The following is a 16220-nucleotide window of genomic DNA, read 5'->3' as shown; positions in this document are numbered from 1 at the left end:
CTGCTTCTCCCTCTCCCACTCCCCCTGCTTGTGTTTCTGCTCTATCTCTCTCTGTCAAATAAATAAATAAAATATTTTTTTAAAAAAAGATGAAAAAGGGGCGCCTGGGTGGCTCAGCTGGTTAGGCATCTGCCTTCGGCTAGGGTCATGATCCCAGGGTTCTGGGATCAAGTCCCACATCGGGCTCCCTGCTCAGCGGGGAGCCTGCTTCTCCCTTTCCCTCTGCCTGCCACTCCCCTGCCTGTGCTCACGCTCTCTCTTGCTCTCTCTCTGTCAAATAAATAAATAAAATCTTTAAAAAAAAAAAAAAAAAAATGATGAAAATGTATATTTATATATGCTTAAATATGCATAAAAGTATTTTACACAAGAATCTAACAATGGTTACTTGTAGAAGTATGGTCAGGTCAACAGTTCAACAGTTCACCCTCCTACCAGACTGAGAGTTGGAAAAACCAACAACTACATTTCCCTGACTCCCTAACAACTGGCAATCAAGGTCATGAAGACCTGTGGGTTTAGAGGCAACTGTAGTGGCCAAACCCAGTGCTCCAGTGCAGGGCCTCTCAAACTTTCATGTAATGCAAATCATCAGAGGATCTTGTTAAAATGCAGATTCTGATTCAGCAGATGGAGCTAGGGCCTTAAGAGCTTTAAACAAGCTCCCTGGGGGCGCCTGGGTGGCTCAGTTGTTAAGCATCTGCCTTCGGCTCAGGTCATGATCCCAGGGTCCTAGGATCGAGCCCCGCATCGGGCTCTCTGCTCAGTGGAAAGCCTGCTTCTCCCCCTCCCACTCCCCCTGCTTGTGTTCCCTCTCTCGCTGTCTCTCTCTCTGTCAAATAAATAAAATCTTTAATAATAATAATAAAATAAATAAATAAATAAACAAGCTCCCTGGAGATACTGATACACTGGTCTGCAGAAGCAAGGACCTAATGTCTAATTACTGCTTCCTAAGTCTCAAGCAAGTGTGGAGGGTGGCAGTGGCCCCGGCAGGAGTGAATTCCTGGCCTCCAGAACAGAGCTCCAGCGGCGGGTCCTTCAAATTGATACCGAAGGGCAGCAACCATGAGTCCCACTTCTCCAACCCTTCCAACAACTTTGTAAATAGCCAATTTCTTGTGTTAAATCCTTTTGTGGTTAAAGCACCCATGGTGGTTTCTGTTTCCAGCATTAAAACCTAACCGACACACGAGGGGAACTGAGTATGGGGGAGGGAAGGAGTGAAAGTGAGAGGGAGACTTTTTGTAGTGTACCTGTTAATGCTCTTTATTTTTCAACCATATTATTCTGTTGCTCATTCCAAAAATAAATAAATGGTTAAAAATAAAGAAAAATAAATATTGTTTGCAACTGTTCTCTTAAATACTTGCATTAATCAGATTGCTATTCTAGATTGAGAAAGTTCAGATTCCACCTATATTTTCTCCCTACAACTTGGATTTGTACCATTTCCAGCCTTTCTTATATCAATCACCTAGTACCCCACCAACCTAATAAACATGTGCTACCTAAATAAATCGGCCTGCTTCCTTGTGTCTGTACACTATGTTCTCTTCAATCCTATACTAGTAACCTCTAAGGCAGTTTGCTTGCAGTTTAACCTATCACAGTAGGTTGCAGATACTGGGCATTCAATAAATGTTGAGCAAATGAATTCTGCTCTTTCTATTCTTCCCAAAGGTCAGGCATCCTGTCAATTCTTCAATCCCAAAGCTCTTTGACTCCAGCTACCCATTCCAATTTGAGTCACTCTCCAAGTTCAGGCCCCCATCAATTTGTGTGGGTATTTCTCACACAGGACTGACAGGGTATGCTTTTCAAAATTCTGAATGGTACTATACATACATTAAGTGCCCAAAAAATGTTAGCGGAAGGAATAAACAGCCTTGAAACTAGTGTCCCTACTTCAATACAATTGACATACAGCTGCTACAAACATAAGATATCCTGACAGCAGACTAGCTAATTGTACGATCTGTGAACTGTGAAGTATAATTGCAGGAGACAAAAGGATTCCCTAAACCTATTCCTCTCTATAAAACTGAGAGAAGGCGGGGGGGGGGGGGGGGGGCACGTGGCTGGCTCAGTTGGTGGCACATGGGACTCTTGATCTTGGGGTTGTGAGTTCGAGTCCCACGTTGGGTGTAGAGATCACTTAAAATCTTAAAAATAAATAAATAAATAAATAAATAAATAAATAAATAAATAAAACAAGGAGAAGAACATAGATATTTCAATTATATTCCTCTTGACTGGGACGCCTGGGCTCAGTCAGTTGAGCGTCTGCCCTCAGCTCAGGTCATGATCCCAGGGTCCTGGAATTGAGCCCTGCATCGGACTCCCTGCTCGGCTGGGAGTCTGCTTCTCCCTCTCCCTCTGCTCCTCCCTCCTCCCCTCTCCCCGTGCACTCTCTCTCTCAAATAAATAAAATCATTAAAAAAAATACATATATATTCCTCCTGCCCTCGCATTTGTTCAATCTACAAGAGACTAGTGAGCCTCCCTAAAATATCAAACTCTGATCTAACACACTCCTATTCAAAAGCCCTTTCTTTAATGATTTACTATCTCTAGCAACAGTTTTCAAACACAAGTCTTTGGACCAACACACAGAATTAATTTTTCACAGAACTGTATTTATATTAAATTATTGCAGAACTTTTCTTTATACTAAATCACATTCTTTCTAAATTTTTGATGCATAAATACTTTTTAAATTAAAACAGTGGTAACTGTTTGTTTTTAATACTCTTACTAATATTATGGAGCCATTAAAAAGATTAAGTCAGCTCTCTATGTACCGATTTTAAAAGATCTCTAAGAAAAGTGGGAAAAAACCCAACAACTAAAGATGCAAAATGGTACTGAATACACTACCATTTATTTGGGGGAGAAGAGAGAGCCAATACATTCGTACCTGTTTTTAAATGCGTGGGCTATCTCTGGAAGGATGATCAAGCAACCCGGTTTGCCTCTTGGGAGGGGAACTGGATAGTTAAGGAACTGGAGAGGAAGTATGAGACTTATTTTATTCAATATATATCTTTTTGTATGTTTTGAATGTTGTACCATGAGCATGTATTAACTATAAAAAATATATAATTAAATATTTATTTTAAATATCATTTGGTAAAATAAAAAGTTGACAACCTCAGGACAAACCCCAAATTATTTTGAATTTGCACTGGCCAGTGCCCTCTAAAAGTCTGGTAAGTCCAGATCCACAGAATCAACTCCAAATTCTTAGGCTAGCAACTCCAGCGCACATACTCAGGAGTCTGAAGAAGGACCTCTAGGTCCTTGGCTAGCCCAAAGCCCTTCCTTGCTCAGGCACAGGCATCCCACAGTCTGCACACTATACAGACCTCTCCAGAGGAGTCAGCAGTAACCAAGGGGTAAGCAAGATTTCCTAAGGAGAAGACAGTTTTCCCTACTTTCCTAAAGTGTACAAGGATGAAAGGCACTCATGGAGGATGGGGAAACCTAACTGCATTTCAGAGAAAAGGGAAGACTTGGTGGATCAAAATTGCTAGTTGCCTTGAAAAACAGCTCAGCTTTATCAGTCCACAGAACTTTATTAAGTGACTTTGATCTGTCCAGTCAATCCCCGGTCCTGAAAGGGATTATAAAGTGTATGTGTTCTGGCTCCTGCCCTTGAGGAGAATCAGACATGTGAACCAATTAAGTTTTAAAACTATTAGGTGAAACCACATAAAACCACTGATAACTACTTTTTACCTACAAAAACAATAATTTTATCTGGTGCAACCTAAATATTTGGACAACCATTAGGGGTGCTGGGGAAGAAGTCAAAAGGTTAACGTTGTGAATGGAATCTGTATAGACAGAAAAAGGGAAAAAGAATTTCCAACTTCAACATGTAACTAACAGCCACTGATGAGACTCTAGATTCCAAACTAACATTGCAGCTGGGAATCACATTTCTAATGGAAATATTAGCCAGAAAGGAACAGATATCAAATACCAAACTGATAACAAAAGTAAGCTCTAGGGAGGGAAAGAGGTACTGGAAACGGCCAAGAGACTTTTGCCAGTAGTTTGAATTTTCTTTTTCTTTTTTTCTTTTTTTTTTGAGAGAGAAAGAGAGTGCAAGCAGGGAGAGGAGCAGAGGGAGAGGAACAAGCAGACTTCCACTCTGAGCATGGAGCCAGACTCGGAGCTAGAGCCCACAACCCGGAGATCAGGACCCAAGCCGAAACAAAGAGTCAGACACTTAACTGACTGGACCACCCAGGCCCCCTGTAGTTTCAATTTTTACAAGGATTTAGTCACATAATAGTTGTGTAAGGAAAAATAAATACTTTTTTAAAAATGTGGGCACCATGCCCAGCACTGCAAGGCCTGAACTCACAACCCAGAGATTGAGAACCAAGCTGAGATTAAGAGTCAGACATCCAACCAACTGAGCCACCCAGGTCCCCCAAAAATAAATACTTATAAATTAAAAGTTCTGAAAAGTATGTAATGAGCAGACATTCAGCCAACAGCTTCATGGTTTCGGGATTTTTATGCTACTTGGCACATCCACAAAACAGAATATTATGCAGCTATAAAAAAGAGAGAGAAAAAAAGAGTGCCTAGGTGAGCGACCAAGTCTTGGTTTCGGCTCAGGTCATCATCTCAGGGTCGTGAGATTGAGCCCCACATCGGGCTCCATGTTCAGCACGGAGTGTACTTAAGACTCTCACTAAGATAAATAAATCTTAAAAAAAGAGAGAGAGAACACATTCTGTGAATTGATATAGAAAGATTTCTAAGACATGTTAAGTTTTAAAAAGGCTAGCTACAGAATAGTTCATATCTTATGATACCTTTCTTGTTACAAAAGAGGAAAATCAGAAAATGTATTTGTTCTGTTTGTATTGAAATAAACACTAGTAGGATGGACAGAAATTAAAAAAACTGGTTACCTATAGAGGACAGAGCAGGTATAGGACAAAGAAGTGGAAGCAATCATTCTCACTGTATACCTTGTTACATTGTTTTGATTTTTGAACCTATTCAAACTCTAGCCAATGGATTATCAATTAATTCCCTTGCATTTCCCAGGGATTATCATATCATATTCAAATTATGACTATACTATCTCACTTTCAATACTGACACCTACCATTTATTTTTCGTTTTACCATACTCATTAGTGCTTCTAAGATGCTGCTGAAAATTAGCAAATAGTTGGCATCCTTCTCTTTAATGAAAACGTCTCCAATGTTTCATCATTAAGTCTGAAGTCTGTCAAATTTTCTAATTAATGCCTTTAATGTGAAGTTTTCCTCCACACCTACTTACCAAGGATTCATGGAGAATAAATTGAGACTTTTCAGATTTTGTCAAGATGATTATACAGCTTGGGGCACCTGGGTGGCTCAGATGGTTAAGTGTCTGTCTTCAGCTCAGGTCATGATCCCAGGGTCCTGGGATCGAGCCCCACATCGGGCTCCTGTCTCAGCAAGGAGCCTGCTTCTCCCTCTGCCTCTGCCTCTCCCCCTGCTCATGCTCTCTCTCTATCTCTGTGTCTCAAATGAATAAATAAAATCTTTAAAAAAAAAAAAAAAAAAGATGATTATACAGCTTTTCTCTTTTACTCTATGAATATAATGAAATAACAGATTTCCTAAGTTTAAGTTAACATTATCCTGCTAAAATACATCATATTTGGTTGTGTGTGTCATTCATTTAATAAGTGTCTATTTGGTGTTTACTGACAAGTTTTGTGTCTCTTTTGCCAGTAGGATTTGTCCAAGGTTCCTCATATGTCTTTCCTGCCCAGTTTTAGTATTAGGCTATGCTAACCTCAGAGAAAGTACTAAAAAGCTTGACTTCATTTCTATTCAACCGCCTACTCTGAGACCTTTTCAAGATAATTCTTTATCGACCTTTTCCATCACTTCTATGGTTACTAATCCGGTCATGTTTTCTACCTCTTCTTGAATTAATTTTGCCTAAATAAGAGAGTTTGAAATGATCATCAGATACAATTTAAATGTTCAATAGTTTTCCTTTGAAGAAAAGAGCTCAAGACTCAATAAAAACATTTCAAACTCAACTCACAAACAGGACTTTTTTTTATAGATTTTATTTGTCAGAGGCAGGGCGGGGGGGGGGGGGAGGCAGAGGGAAAAGCAGGCTCCCCACTGAGCAAGGAGCCCGATCCCATGACCCTGGGATTCACATCCTGAGTCTAAGGCAGGCGCTTAACCAACTGAGCCACCGAGGCGTCCCACAAACAGGATTTTTAAGTGGCAAATACAAACACTACATACTAAGCACTTTATAGGGCAGAAACTACTCGCTATTGATTCCATTATTCAACAAACATTCCTAAATTTATATTCTTTTTTTTTTTTTAAGATTTATTTACTTATTTGAGAGAGAGAGATTGCATTGGGGAGGGGCAGGGGAAGAGGGAGAAAGAAACTGAAACAGACCCCCGCTGGGTGTGGAGCCAACACAAGGCTTGATCACACGACCCTGAGATTACAACCTGAGCCAAAACCAAGAGTCAGATGCTCATCTGACTGAGCCACCCAGGTGCCCCATAAATTTATATTGTGAGACAAATGGCTAGGTCCTGGAGTTACAAAATAGATGACCAAACATCAGGGCTTCTAGAGTAGCAAGGGCCCAAAGAGAAATATGGTAGGTTCCTTGGAATTCGCCATCCGTCTCTACAAAAAGACCAAGAACATTCTTGATCTCTGGAAGGAAAAGAGTAAAGGAGTATCAGGCCTAAAATTATCTGGCCTACCTATACCCTGTGACCAGAACCAGATAGAAAAGAGACAATATTTCCTATGGCATGCCTGGGCTAGAGACTAAGTTTCTGCATGCTCTCCCCTACCCCCTTTCTAAAGCACTTGAGTGGACACGTTTTTTTTTAATCTGTTGTAAAGATTTTTTATTTTTACATAATCTTTACTCCCAAAGTGGGCCTCGAACCCCTGATCCTGAAATCAAGAGTCACATATCCCACCAGCCAGGTGCTCTGGACCCTTCTCTCTCTCTCTCTCTTTTTAAGATTTTATTTATTTGAGAGAGAGCAAGCCAGCGTGGGCAAGCGCGGTGGGGGGAGGATCGGGGGCGGGGGGGGGGAGCAGAGGGAGAAGGGAAGGAAAAGCAGACTCTGCACTGAGTGTGGAGCCTGACGAGGAGCTCAATCCCAGGACTCTGAGATCATGACCTGAGCCGAAATCAAGAGTCAGCCATTTAAATGACTGAGCTACCCAGGGGCCCCTGCACCCTCCTATTTTAAAGTATATTTTTTTACCACTCAACTCCTAGTCTCTTCCTTAATTTACCTAAAACTACTTTTGCTCACCTTCCTCAGAGGCAGCAAATGAGTGGAAGTCCACTTCAAACTTTTTCATCAGGTACTGGAGGGTTAGGAAAACAGCTTTAAAGAAGAAGACTTAGCACTTGGGCTGAACTTTGAAAGGTGAAGAGAGGTGTTTGCCAAATGTCTGAATTTCCTTCAGACTGTTCTGCATATTGAATGCATAGACATTCAATAAATGTTCATCAAATGTATTTTTTTTAAGATTTTATTTTTAAGCAATCTCCACAACCAATGCAAGGCTCAAACTCACAACCCTGAGATCAGAGTCGCATGCTCCACCAACTGAGCCAGCCAGGTGCCTACTTTTTTTTTGTTTGTTTGTTTTGAGATTTTATTTATTTATTTGAGAGAGAGAAAGAGAGCACGCACAAGCGTGCACACAACTGGGGGGACAGGGAGAAAGAGAATCCCAAGCAGACTCCACACTGAGCACGGAGCCTGACACAGGGCTCAATCCCATGACCCTGAGACCATGACCCAAGCTGAAATCAAGAGTCGGATGCTCAACCAACTGAGCCACCAAGGCGCCCCCAAATGTACTTTTTAAAAAGATTTGATAGGACGCCAGGGTGGCTCAGTCAGTTAAGCGTCTGCCTTCGGCTCAGGTCATGATCCCAGGGTTCTTGCTCAGCTGGGAGCCTGCTTCTCCCTCTCCCTCTGCCTGCCACTCCCCCTGCTTGTGTGCTCTCTCTCTCTCTGACAAATAAACTCTTTAAAAACAATTTTTTTTTAAAGATTTGATTATGAATACCTAGAGTCACAAAACAGCAATAGGAATACACACACAAATCAAGGTGAATCATCAAAATAAACCAATGATATCCATGTTGCAGAAGTCAAAAAGACAAAAAGATCCCCATACAAGAATTGTCAAATTGGGGGTGCCTGAGTGGCTCAATCAGCTGAGTGTCCATCTCTTGGTTTTGGCTAAGGTCATGACATCAAGCCCCATGTCGGACTCTGCACTCAGCAGGGAGTCTGCTTGAAATTCTCTCCCTCTCCCTCTGCCCTTCCCCCCCTCCCCGCTCATGTGCACATACTCTCTCTCTCTCCAATAAATAAATAAATTTTTAAACAAAAAAAGAATTGCTAAATTGAAAGGAATTGACCACAGCACCAAGACAAAATTAGTTACAAAACAGCTTTCTTCCAAAGGCCAAAAAGTCTTGAAAACTCATATTTTTCCAAAATTCAACTTGGGAAGGACAGATAACCTAAACTTCATAGTAAATTAGGTTACTATGGTGACATTATTTTAAGCAAGGGGTATAACTGTCCACTAAGCCAACCAAGAAGCCACAGAAGGCCAGTGTAGCCAATCAAACATAAAGAGACCAGGAGAGTGGACAAAAAAAGAAAAAGAAAGAAATTCATCAATTCAACAGGCTTTTTTTTTTCTTTTCTTTAAGATTTTATTTATTTGAGAGTGAGAGAGAGAGAGAGAGGGAACATAAGCAGGGGGAGTGGCAGGCAGAGGAAGAAGCAGGCTCCCCGCTGAGCAGGGAGCCAGACATGGGACTCAATCCCAGGACCGCGGGATCATGACCTGAGCCGAAGGCTGACGCTTAACCGACTGAGCCACCCAGGCGCCCTCAACAGACATTTTGAGGCCTGCTCTGGGACAGGAAGTGTGCCTGGGTTTGGAAATACAGGGCCAAATCTATGAAGACATGTGACCACAGCAGCTGGCAGAGGAAGACAGATTCTTTTTTTTTTTTAATATTTTATTTATTTGACAGAGAGAGACACAGCGAGAGAGGGAACACAAGCAGGGGGAGTGGGAGAGGGAGAAGCAGGCTTCCCGCCGAGCAGGGCGCCCGATGTGGGGCTCGATCCCAGGACCCTGAGATCATGACCTGAGCTGAAGGCAGACGCTTAACGACTGAGCCACCCAGGTGCCCCAAGGAAGACAGATTCTATGTTCTAAGACATACTAGGCCTTTCATTTCCTCAGACATACCACATACCTTCCCATATCCAGTCTGCTCCTTTTACTTGAAATATCTCTCCCTGCCCACTCTTCCCAGGCAACAGTCTTACCCTTCTGCAGCCTCAGAATCCCTGACTACAATATCTCAAGTAGCCCCCCTCTCCTTCCAGTCTATGTCAGCTTCCCACTTGCTTCCTTCATCGCACTTACCCCAGTCTATAATTATTTCCTTTGTTTCTCCATTTATTTGTTTATGTTTATGGTCGGCTTCCCTAAGAGACTACAAAAACCTATAGCAGTATCTGTCTTGTATTCACTGCAGAATCCTCAGGGGAATAAACATGTGTCTACACACCCACATAATGATAATAAAGTATCACAGGTGCAACAACAGAAGACTACCTAAGGTAGAGTAGGGTAAAGAGGAGCAAAAGAGTGTTCTAGGGCCAACAGGGAATGAAGAGACCGAGGAAGAAGTGGGGGGAGAAAGGGCTCAAGATAATGCTAGTGAAGAGGAGACACTTGCTTTTAATTCTCAAAGGTGAAGAGGCATTTTCCAGGTGATCAAGGAGACAGTGAGGCTGGAGAGTGTTTCTGAGAGAGGGTGCAATATGAGTAAATCAGCATAGGTATAGAGGAAGGGAAGCACAAAAGAGGACAAAGTAGTGCAGAAAACTGAAGGTGGGAAAGGAAACAGTAATTCCATGCAGAAAGCTGCACAGGAACCTTATGGATCCCATACCTGTTGTGCGGATGGGCAGCTGGGCCCTAAATGACTGTTTCCCAACAGCAGTCCATGGACCACTGGGTGCTGGTGAACACAGAGCTAGCAGTCCACAAGGTCTCCATGAAAAATGTTTTATGTGCTTTTCCATAATCTGGACCATCTTTATCAGAGCTAACATAGTATCATTTTGCTCCAATGCTATTAAAAGTGGGATCCATAGATAGTATACAGGTTGGAGGTGCCAGTCCTCACATTTTTGAGTTTGAGAAACACTGCTCTAAGCTACCAGATAAGCCAATCTACCCAAGGGCTGCACCAAGGAAAAGAGAGGACTGTAGGAGAGTGAAGCTCACACCAAATGAGAGAGAATAATGCCACGTACACGTCCAGAAAGGCAGAGAACAGTCTAGATCTAACACAGGGAGACAATATTGGCTTGTCCACAGTAAATGACTTCAAATCCCGGAAGGCTTGCTGCTCAGTCTTGGCTGCTTATGAGTAAAATTAAGCTGCCCAACCCCACACACTGTGCACATGCTTAAATTAGAGCAGCTAGACAGTGCTTGGCAGGAATCTGTTTGGTCCCCCCACACACAGCAGAAACACGAACTAAAGAAACATTACAGAGGGGGAAAAAAAGGAGGACCAAGAAGGATAAAAATTTCCCTCTGATTTCCCACTCCAACTGGTCAGGGTTCACTCACAGGGCTATTAATAACCAATGTGTGCCACTGACTGTGGGGGTTAGAACTCCCATTACGTAAGGACCTCACTGGATCTTTACCACAATCTCATGAGCACTTAAGCAGCTGTCATTATCACCGCACCCATTTTACATTTGTGGAAATGGAGGGTCAAAAGAATGATTAGGACAAGGTAAGCAAGATCAGTATCCAGATCTTCTGACTAAACCCAGTGAGGAGCCTTCTGCTCTTAATCTGAATTCACATATAAATATCCTTGTAGTGACACAGGTCCATAAAGGTGTCTTTCATCTTGGCCACCTAACAGTCTACCTGATGGCTAGCCCAAAATCTACCTAAACTTTCCCCCAGGGGTTGGGCATTCGGGCTGCTTCCACATTCTTTCTATATATAAAAATAGCCTTTCTGCAAATACATATGCATTTACTTCAACACTCAAGAGTGCGCCTCTATTCCTGGCTCAGTGCACGCACCAGAAGCAAGAGTTCTATGCACAAAAGTAACATTCTAAACCATCCCAGCCTTTGCTGGAGAGAGGATGGAAATGGAAGCTGTATTTAGTGAAAAACAAAAGGCTAACTATTAAGCTGCAGAAAAACTGTGCTGTTTTAGATGCCTTAACTCTTTCCCTACCCCTTCACCACCTCTATTAGTCAACATCTGACACTTCTAACTCCGGAAATGTCTTAAATTCATCTCTCCTCTCCATCCACAACATTTCTCATCAGCAACAACTGAAGAGTCAGTACACCCAGGCAGCCTATGCCCCTCTATCAGTACAGGCAAAGGGCCCGATACAGACACACCCAGTAAATACTTGGTGACTGAATAAACACCACCACTTTTCTGTTCCTAAAAGGGACCTATGTCTCTCTCTCTCCTGATTAACATCTCCCTTTTTAGCCCAACCTTCCAGTACTCCTGATGTGTTCCCTCTCTGGATTCTGAGACTACATCACATTCCTTGAGCCCTAAATACTTTTGCTCACACTGTTCTGCCTGCTTTCACCTTCACTCCCATCCTGGAAATCTCGTCCATTTATCTCACTTCCTTCTGACTCCCTGGCCCCTCTCTCCCTCCATCATACCTGCCTGGATAAACCCCAACCTTAGGTAAATCAGATTCTCCACATTCTCCAGCCAGGCAGCTGATTACGGCCAGATAATGCACTCAACATGCTGATGGGTCTCACTTGAAATGCGTGACCACAAATAATCCTTTCCTTGGGGATGGAGCGGGCTGTATGACTGAGTGTGGGAACATGTCTATATCTTGATCTGGGTGGTGGTTACACACATGCATCCACGTATAAGAGATCATCAAGCTACACACTTAAGATCTGTGCACTCTAATATAAATTATACCTCAAAAAAAAGTTTTTTAAAAATTTTAAAAAAAGAGAGGGGCACCTGGGTGGTTCAGTCAGTTAAGCATCTGCCTTCAACTCTGGTCATGATCCCAGGATCCTGGCTTCCTGCTCAGCTGGGAGACTGCTTCTCCCCCTGCCCCTCCCCCTGTTCCTATTCTCTCTCTCTCAAAAAATAAATAAAATCTTTAAAAAAATTTTTTAAAAGAGTAGCATATTTGCTCTCTATATTCAATCAATGTCTTTTTTTTTTTTTTAAGATTTCATTTTATTTATTTGACAGAGAGAGAATGCGAGAGAGGGAACACAAGCAGGGGCAGAGCGAGAGGGAGAAGCAGGCTTCCCGCTGAGCAGGGAGCCTGATGTGGGGCTCGATCCCAGGACCCTGGGATCATGACCTGAGCCGAAGGCAGACGCTTAACGACTGAGCCACCCAGGCACCCCTCAATCAATGTCTTACAACTATAAACTACCATGATTTATTATTATCAAAAAGTTTTTTAAAAATTCAGGGTTGGGGGCTCCTGGGTGGCTCAGCTGGCTAAGTGGCTGCCTTCGGCTCAGGTAATGATCCCAGAATCCAGGGATTGAGTCCCGCATCGGGCTCCCTGCTCAGCGGGAAGCCTGCTTCTCCCTCTGCCTGCTGCTCCCCCTGCTTGTGCTCTCTCTCTCTGTCAAATAAATAAATAAAATCTTTTTAAAAATAAAATAAATAAATAAAATAAAATAAAATAAAAATTCAGGGTTGGAGGGGCGCCTAGGTGGCTCGGTCATTGAGCATCTGCCTTCAGCTCAGGTCATGATCCCAGGGTCCTGGGATCGAGCCCCGCATCGGGCTCCCTGCTTGGCAGGAGGCCTGCTTCTCCCTCTCCCACTCCCCCTGCTTGTGTTCCCTCTCTCGCTATCTCTCTCTCTGTCAAATAAATAAATAAAATCTTAAAAAAAAAAAAATTCAGGGTTGGGGGGGCCTGGGTGGCTCAGTTAGTTGAGCATCTGACTCTTAGCTCAACTCCGGTCTCATTCTCAGGTTTGCAAGTTCAAGTCCCGTATTGGGCTCCGTGCTGGGAATGGAGCCTACGTAAAAAAATAATAATAATTCAGGGTCAAGGGGAAGAAAAAAAATAAAAATAAATAAAAAAATAAAAATAAAAATAAAAGGAGGGAGAAAGGAAGAAAAAAATTAAAAAAATTAAAATTAAAATCCAGGGCCTACCACTGGCTATTGAGTGGAAAAGAGCCTGATGAGGAAAGGAAGCTCAGTCTAGGACATAGGAGACTAGTTAGGTGGCTAGTGCCAGGGTCCAGAAGATACATGATAGAGGCTTTAGGCCAGAGGGGGAGGGTGGAGATAGCAGCCAGTGTGAGAGTCAGGATAGATTCTGTACATGGATCTGACAAGATTGACAAGATCTGACAAGTAGATGATGGGGTGGAAAAGAGGAGCTAAGGGGGCTGTAGAGGTTCTATAGCCTGTTGAGTTCTGTGAAACTTTACTGTTCAAAAAAAAAAGTACATTCTACCATTGTAATAAAATATGTATGTGTATATATATACATATATATGTATATATATAATCTTTTATTCTAAGAATGATAATAATCCAGAGGCGAGAAGCAACAACAACTCAGTAGCAATGAGCACACCTAGCACCCAGATCTCTGTGTTTAATACCATTTTCCAACAAAAGGAACCAGGGCTCTTTGGATAAATGGCTAATTGTAGGACTGGAGCAGGAAATATACAAGATGAGCCTAAAATATTTTGTAGTCCCAGAAATAAGAAAGTGTCTCTCTCTCTCTCTCTCTCTCTCTAACACACACACACATACACACACACACACACACACACACACACACACACACACACACAGTGATGACGGGTGTATGTCCAAAGGACACAAGAGGCAACTGAAAGAGCTCCCAATGTAACAAGAACAACAAAATAAAGTAGTATTGGATTATAACCCAAAGTCTAAAAGAAGTATGAATCCATCAGCATGGATATAAATAAAAGATCATCAAAAACAAGAAAAATCTAGGGGTGTCTGGGTGGCTCAGATGGTTGGGCATCTGCCTTCAGCTCAGGTCATGATCCCGGGGTGCTGGGATCGAGCCCCACATCGGGCTCCTGGCTCAGCAGGGAGCCTGCTTCTCCCTTCCCCTCTGCCTCTCCCCCTGTTCATGCTCTCTCTCTGTGTATCTCTGTGTCTCAAATGAATAAATAAAATCTTAAAAAAAAAAAAAAGGAAAATCTAGAAACTGACACAGCCAAGAGCAGCCTAAGGAGACATGACTACTAAATGTAATGTATCCTGTATGAGTTCTTGAAACAGAAAAAAGACATTAGGGGAAAACTAAGGAAATATGAATAAAGTATGAACTGTAGCCAATAATAATAAACCAATATTGGTTCATTAATTGTAACAAATGTACCTTACATTTCCGTATTATTAATGTACAATGTTAATAGTAGGGGATATTGGGTATGTTATATACAAGAACACTGTATTACCTTTGGAATTTTTCTGTAAATCTAAAACTGCTCTAAAATAAAAAGCTGGGGCTACTGGCTGGTTCAGTCGGAGGAGCATGCGACTCTTGAACTTAAGGTTGTGAGTTCGAGCCGCATATTGGGTGTGGAGACCGCTTAAAAATAAAATCTTAAAAAATAAAATAAAATAGGGGCCCCTGGCTGGCTCAGTCAGTAGAACATGTGACTCTTGATCTCAGGGTTGTGAGTTCGAGCCCCACACTGGGCGTGGAGCCTACTTAAAATTTAAAAATAATTTAAAAATAAAATAATAAAATAAAATTCTTACTGAAAAAACTCCATGACCACCAACCTCCAATGGGATTTTAGCGGAATTTGATGGCATCAGCAATCCTACCACATTTCTCACATCCAATCCCTTTTCAATCTTCTAAATGACATTTCATACCTTGTCTTCTTTCCTCAAACTCAAGCCTTCCTTCTTTATATCCTCAGTCTTAGCTGAGGATTTTCCTATTCCACTTAAAAAATAAAATCAATCAAAAAAGAATTCCCAATGCTGGTAGGAACATAAAATGGTATAACCGCTGTGGAAAAAAGTTTGGCAGTTCCTCAAAAGATTAAACAGTTAATTAGCATTTGACCTAGTAATTCTATTCTCAGTTAGGTACCTAAGAAATATGAAAACATATGTCCACACACAAACTCATACACAAATATTCATAGCAGCATTACTCGTAATAGCCAAAAAGTGAAAATAATATAAATACTCATGTACTGATGAATGGATAAACAAAATACAGTATATCCCTATAATGGAATATTATTCACCCATCAATAGGAATGCTGATATATGCTACAACACAATGATCTTGAAAATCCCATGTTAAATGGGGCATCTGGCTAGCTCAGTTGGTAGAGCATGCAACTCTTGATCTCGGGGTCATGACTTCAAGCCCCACACCACTGGGCTTGGAGCGTACTTTAAAAAAAAAAAATGAGAAGGTAATCCAAAGTAGTTAACTTTGGGGCACCTGGCTGGTTCAGTTGGTAGAGCATATGACTCTTGATCTCAAAACCATGAGTTCAAGCCCCACATTGGGCATGGAGCCTATTTTTAAAAAAAGAAATACGGCGCCTGGGTGGCTCAGTCATTAAGCATCTGCCTTTGGCTCAGGTCATGATCCCAGGGTCCTGGGATTGAGTCCTACATCGGGCTCCCTGCTTGGCAGGAAGCCTGCTTCTCCCTCTCCCACTCCCCCTGCTTGTGTTCCTGCTCTCGCTGTATCTCTCTCTGTCAAATAAATAAATAAAATCTAAAAAAAATGAAAAAGAAATATGTTAAGTGAAAGATGTTAGTCACAAAGAAACACATATTGTATCATTTGGTTTCTATGAAATGTCCAGAATAGGCAAATCTATAGAGATAGAAAGTATATTAGTAGCTGCCCAGGGCTGGGGAGGGCTGAAGGGGAAAAAGGAAGTGACTGCTAATGCAGGATTTCTTTTTGGGGTGATGAAAATATTCTTTTTTTTTTTTTTAAAGATTTTATTTATTTATTTGACAGACAGAGACACAGCGAGAGAGGGAACACAAGCAGGGGGAGTGGGAGAGGGAGAAGGAGGCTTCCCAACGAGCAGG

General features: G+C 42.0%; 1 protein-coding gene across 3 annotated transcripts in view; it reads right to left on the bottom strand.

Annotated features, from left to right (window-relative positions):
* Positions 1-16220, bottom strand: part of PHF20 (PHD finger protein 20) — a 130993-nt gene that overhangs the window by 72248 nt on the left and 42525 nt on the right. The window lies entirely within an intron of this gene.

The sequence above is a fragment of the Halichoerus grypus genome, chromosome 10, assembly GCF_964656455.1.
Source record: "Halichoerus grypus chromosome 10, mHalGry1.hap1.1, whole genome shotgun sequence".
NCBI lineage: Eukaryota > Metazoa > Chordata > Mammalia > Carnivora > Phocidae > Halichoerus > Halichoerus grypus.
This window is presented reverse-complemented; position numbering and strand designations above follow the sequence as displayed.